We start from the raw sequence: 6,000 nt of genomic DNA on the forward strand, positions 1-6,000 counted from the left end.
TCCCGTCATAGTGTCCATTGCTTAAAAGGTGACATTATTCAAACTAATAATTCCTAATGGACACAATCTTTGTAGTATGAACCTCTCCTTAAAACACGGCATGATATGAAAGAGGGTTTGGGGTACAGGTTTTTGGGCTGTTGTAATCCCCTCTCCCAAGAGTCTGTCCTCTATTGTTTCGTGTCACAATCTGGCTTCTGGCCAGAGACAGCATATTTTCTAAGCCTCTTGCACTGAAAACTATTGTCATTCAGAAAAACTCCCAGTTGCCCGGTACTTCCCAAACGTTGAGTACTTTTAGAGGTTTGCGGCCGTGCAATCGTGTCTATTCATTTAATGTTACCCCCTCTCTGTCGGCTTTTAGGAAAATGACAGAGTGGTGCTGGCTGAGCAGGTGCTGATGGAATTCAACTTCGAAGGACCTTGATCATATCGTCCGGAAAAATTAAATGTTGGCTTCCATAGACTTGCAGTGCTGCTGCCCATAGTTACCAGTCTCATGGTTTCCTCTCTTTAGACGTCCCTGCAGAGTTTGGGACATCACTAAAGAAGGAAAAAACAATGCCTTCAGAGTTTGCCACAGCATATTGTCAGGAGTTGGAGGAAAATGGTGTTGGTAGGAGAGGCAGACTGTATTAGAATTATTGGGGCCCTTGGCTGGGTTTCCTTCCTGGCTGATTCAGTCCCTCCCTTTGTGTCTGTCTATCCATCCGTGAAGACGGATAATTACACCTGTTCCTCACTTGCCTCGGAGGGCCGTTAGGGGGATTCATTCTGAAAGTCTATAAAGCTCTTTGAGCCTGGAGAAGTATAATTACAAGAAAATATATTGTCACTGCCGTGGTCCTTGCACATCTTAAGTGATTCCAGTCACCGATATATTGATGAATATGCATTATCCAGTTTCATTCCATAAAAGTCGGCTCTTCGTGCGCTGTGAGTTTTCCCCAAAGTGTGTATGTCTAAAAGGAGGAAGTTGGAGAATGGATTATTAGCCACAAATGTAGGTTTTAAATAATCCATTTTCTTTTAACTCCCTTGTGTTCAGGCTTGACGCTACAGGAGATGAGCTAAAGAGATGACATGAAGTAAGCACGATCCCGTCCTGCACCAGGCAGGCTCTAACATTTTTCTGGCTCAAGATCAAAAGTGATCACTTGAGTCAGAAAAACTTTCTTCAGGTCAGAAACATTTTTTTTTTAAGTTTCCCTGTAAATCTTGGCAAATCACCTGGACCTTTTTAATTAATGTTTTCCTAAAGATTTGAAAGAAAATCAAAAGTAAATTGACGTAAATCTGTAATGTCAACTGTCAATTTTGTAAGAGGCAAGGCTATCAGAGACATATAGGAAACACTAGTTTCTTCTGTATAGGTAAAAATCTACATAGGTAAAAATCATTTTACCTATTATTAAACTTGCAATGTCTTTCAAGAAGGAAAGCTGCAGTTGTTTCCTGAAAATTGCTCAAATTTCATTAACGGTGCTAAAGTTGCATCAACAATATGGGAAACAGAGTGAGAAAAAGTACAACAAGTATATGTAGACTCGGAAGTCCAGAATCAAACGATCTGTGTTTTCTTCTGTTCCACAGCACTCATCTCGCCCTCCTGTTATGAAAGTAAACAACCAATGTGTGTTAATGCCCTCTCTGTGCTGGAATGCTGGTGCTCAGGGGTGGTTCCCCAGACCAGCAGCATCAGCAGTGGCTGAGTACTTCTGTTAGAAATGCCAATCAGAAACTCCGGGGGCGGAATCCAGCCATCTGTGTTTCAACAAGCCCAGGAGATTCCCGTAAGTATTAGAGGAGCCTCTTGGAACTGGAATTTCACAGGGTCATAGCAAGATGGGGCCTGGGCTGGGCATCCTTTGGGCAGTATGGGTCGTGGCTAGACACAAAGAGCACAGAGCTCATCCTTCTGACTTCTTAGGGGGCTGCTCCTAAGTCTAAGAGAGCTCAGGACTTGTAATTCGGGAGGGGAATTAGTCCCCTGGGATTCAGATCTCATTCCAGATAAAATGCTCAAGTGGGAGACATTCCAACTTGTGGTTAATACCGTGTGTCCTGAAAACAAAGCTTTTCTCTATTGCTCTCATTACATTGGTTTATGGAGGTGGAGGAGGGCCCAAGTTGAAGAGAAAAGGGGCAGAATCCTGAAAAGGATTGGGTCCCTATCATTACCATCTCTTGTCTCTACTACCCCCTCCCACAACTCTTTTCCCCTTTTCCTCTTGACCTCCGTGCGTCCCACATGCTCTCCGGTGAGCATGGAGAGAGGTGAAGAAGTGAAGGTGAGTTATGAGCTAGAGATGGCTCAGAGAGAGCATGCCCCAGGCCAGTCCCCTCTGTCCCCCATTAACCTGAAGATTCTGATTCCCAGGGGCGAGTTGCTGACCGTAGCTCACCGTAGCTATTGGGTATCTGAGCGCCCTCCGTTCTCCCTCTCCCCAGACAAGGAGCATTTCCTGGAAGCAGAACTTGTCTCTCACTGAAACAGGACGTGACTATGAGGCGTGTTCCAATTTCAGCTGTTGGCGCCCCGGCTGCCAGGAGGAAGCCACAGCCCCAGCCCCATCCTTGGTGGAGAGTGCCGGAGAGCGTGGCCGCTTCCTGAGGCCGGCAGAGCATTCCAGTCTTCCTCACGCAGTCTTAGCCGTCAGACTGGGGACTAACCCTACTTGGAGTCGATATTCCTGCAAGAAACCTTCACTTAGGAAGTTTGATCTTTGCCACATCACAGAGACGGGGAGAGAGTAGGCCTTAGTTTTCACCTGTGGCTTAATATTAATATGTAAATATATGAAAGAGAAAGCAGAAATTGAGTGGACCCAGCCACCTGAGACCTTGGGGTCTTTATTTATTCCAGTATTAATTGTTTTTATGAGAGGATTATTCAGCTGCACACACTGAAAGGACAGAGGACAGAAGGCTCCATTTACCTAGGCTCCATATAATCAAAATGCAAGGAGTTTTAGCATTTTTCTAACACCGAAAGAAACCTTGGCTAAGGTATTTTAAAGCAAAAATTAGCAACATTGCTTGAATCTTAGATTAGATAGAAGGATTTAACGCCCCTGAAAGAACTCTCAGGCATTTATCCAGTGGTCTGTGGGTAAACCTCCAGTCAGCTTTTTGAGGGGAAATTGGGAAGTAGAAGTGAATTGCTGTTTTTTAAAACTCCCTCATATTCCATAATCCACAATTCCATTTTCCTGGGGTGCTTTGTAGAATATGTCTTATCCTGCTCTAAAGGGTGTCTTTCACTGTTAAAAGTTGAGTGTTTCCTTGGTGACTAGAGTGGCACTTTTTCTCGTGAGCCTGTCTCCTCGTAGGACCTTGGTGACAGGGGTTGGTGAATGGTTGTCTTTCTTGGATTATCTTATTGCTGGTATAGTTCAGAATCGTGGAACTGTTTATAACTAAAAGAGACTTTCAGGGATGACAGTCTGAATTCTTTTATTTTCAAACAAGAAAACCAAGTCCAGAAAGTTTGTGTGACTTGCCCAAGGTCACAGAGTCTTGCCCAAGGTCACAGGAAGGCAGCTGTGACAAGAATTCAAGCTTCTCCACTCTCAGTCAAGGACTGAGGACATCACCCTATTGCTTTGCTAGTTCTTTTGGTTTTTAATACCTGAAATTCTTTACCCTCTCGGGACTTGCCGGAGCGTTTGGCCAACCTGGTACAGATAACAGGCTTTTTCTCAAGCAATGAGGTTTTGATCCTATCAGAGAACACCCAGACGGGGAGCGAGCTCTCTGCTCCCAGGGGTGGACACAGATTAGATAGACATTTGGAAGGCTGGACGCCCGGAAGGAAAGGTGACACATTACAGGGTTCGGGCTGCCCTTATTACTAAGCATTCTGATGGCGTTCTGATTCCTGATGGCATCCTGCAGGAGAGAGAGAGAGCTCTTTCCTATTGACTCTGATTTGTCTCCACAGTCTCTCTCACAACAGAGCCAGAGGCCAGTCTTGACTAAAAGGAGATAGATACAGATCGTCTTTTTAAAGAAAAATTTTGCAACGGCGGAGGTAGGCTCCAAATCTGGGAAAAGTTTGGATTTTTGAGAATGAATACAAATTAAATGCATTTCAAAAAAATTAAATGAACATGAGGGGGAACATTAATGGAACCCTCCATAAAATTTTAAAAAATCACCTACAAATCTCAATACGTCCACAAATTATTTTCAGAAAACAACAGGGGTTCTAAGAGACTGAAGCATATTCATTTTGATGAGTAACTGCTTGGGTCCTCTTGAATGTACTGGGCTAGTTTCTATTTCTCTGAAGTAGTCTTTATTATTTATTATTATTTATTTATTATTTATTATTTAGCATCCCCGCCCCCCAAAAGGTGCAGAGGTTTACTTTTTTTTTTGGCACAGTAAAATCTTTTTCAAAAATATTTTCTATGCTATGGATTTTTTTTGGTAATATCTCAGGTCAAATCATATTCCTTTTGTATATTATGATTCATGGTAAGATAAATAAAAAGTAAACCACCACCAAAATTTAAAAAGAAGCTGCTTAACGGAGATGATCTTTAAGTGGCTAATGAGTCAGTGTGTATTCATGGACCCTTGATCAGTGCTCGCAGGGACTGTTTTGTGCTGAGAACAAAGACACCAAAGAGATAGGGCCACTGGGAGGAAACTGGAGGGAGTGAAAAGGCTCCCCAGAGCCCTGGAATCAGGAAATTCCCAGCCCTAATTAAACCACAGCCAAGTGGAGGGAGAGCAGCAGAAACAAAATTCAGAACCGCCAACAGGTGCGAAAGGCAGCAAACGCACCGGTCTTAGCAAGGAGAAACATCTTTCATTTTCCATCACCTACAACGCCTTCTCAATGTAAAATCTTGTCCAAGAAAAGAGGTTCGTCTGATTCAACAGCTGAAGGACAGCCCGTCATTCCCCTTTCCTCCACAACTGACACTCACTGGAGGGACCCCAGAATCCTCTGAATTGGAGCGTTACATCGTACAGTAAAATATTTCATTTTAATCAAATTTATTTTCCTAGGGGCATTCAAAAGGGCACCCTAGCCCACCCCTTTAGTGATTTATTTATGTCGTTTTCATTTATTCAAGACCCTTGATTGACTGACGCAGCTTCTCCAGGGACTGCCCCTCCAGAGGTGCTGACAATAGGTCTTCTGTGGAGGGAGCTGCTGGGAACGCTTCAGCTTCAGTGAAGGCAGCTTTCAGAGGGAGCAGAGCTGTGGGCCCCGCTGCCAAGATTTTAATGAATTGCTTCAGATATTCTCTCTCATGGCTTCCACTGTGTTTAGAAATCTGAAAGAAAAAAAAAAATCCGCGTACAGAACACATGGCATTTGGATATTAAAAATCTGCTACACACACAAATATCTGTTATATATTTCTTTTTAAATGGCTAAGTGCTGTTCAGGAAATTTACAAAGAATTTCATGACGTCGGTGTGTGCCTTTTTTCATGAAAATGTTTCTGTAATAGATATTATTTATTCCTTACCATCAATTTCCCTATGAAACAAAGTCATATGCTTGCTCTGAAAAAAAAGCTTAATTTTAGTAACTTTTTTTTTTTCCTGTGGCCAGTTAATGGAAGATTCCTATTAAGGAAAAAAGATAGTCACTTAAGAGGTGAAAATATAATTTTCCATCATGCTTTTCTTTTTATTTGACTATGGCTTATTTTGAGCCACTTTTGGGGAATTCACTTCATAGAGCACAACGCTAAGTTCAGTAACGTTTTTTTGTATTTCTTTAAATGCCTTTGCCTTTTCTGATAATTCAGTGTTTTAAATCAAAACGCGCCCATGTCACTATTTAAAGTTTGCTCTTAACACAGGAGAAGATAATAGTTCCTTTTATGGAGGAAAAAAACTTTATGAGTCTTCTGAAACATCAATTTTTCTGATAACACTTATGTTTTAAAAAATATTTTTCATCTTGAAACAATCACCAGTTTACAGAAAAGTTGGGAATACTACACAAATAACATTTTTTTCTGAACCATT

The 6,000-nt window shown here is 42.1% G+C and overlaps 1 long non-coding RNA gene across 3 annotated transcripts in view; it reads left to right on the forward strand.

Annotated features, from left to right (window-relative positions):
• LOC139082973 (uncharacterized) overlaps positions 1-5,366 on the forward strand; it is a 90,779-nt gene extending 85,413 nt beyond the window's left edge. Inside the window, exons 3-5 of one of the 3 annotated variants that reach the window (XR_011539386.1) lie at positions 1,594-1,793; positions 2,452-4,033; positions 5,091-5,366. This is a non-coding gene — a long non-coding RNA (uncharacterized lncRNA). Of the gene's footprint in view, positions 1-1,593; positions 1,794-2,451; positions 4,096-5,090 lie in introns of those variants that run through there. The other 2 variants (XR_011539384.1, XR_011539385.1) reach the window with 2 other exon arrangements.
• The last annotated feature ends 634 nt before the right edge of the window (positions 5,367-6,000 follow it).

This window comes from Equus przewalskii, chromosome 4, assembly GCF_037783145.1.
Source record: "Equus przewalskii isolate Varuska chromosome 4, EquPr2, whole genome shotgun sequence".
Taxonomy (NCBI): domain Eukaryota; kingdom Metazoa; phylum Chordata; class Mammalia; order Perissodactyla; family Equidae; genus Equus; species Equus przewalskii.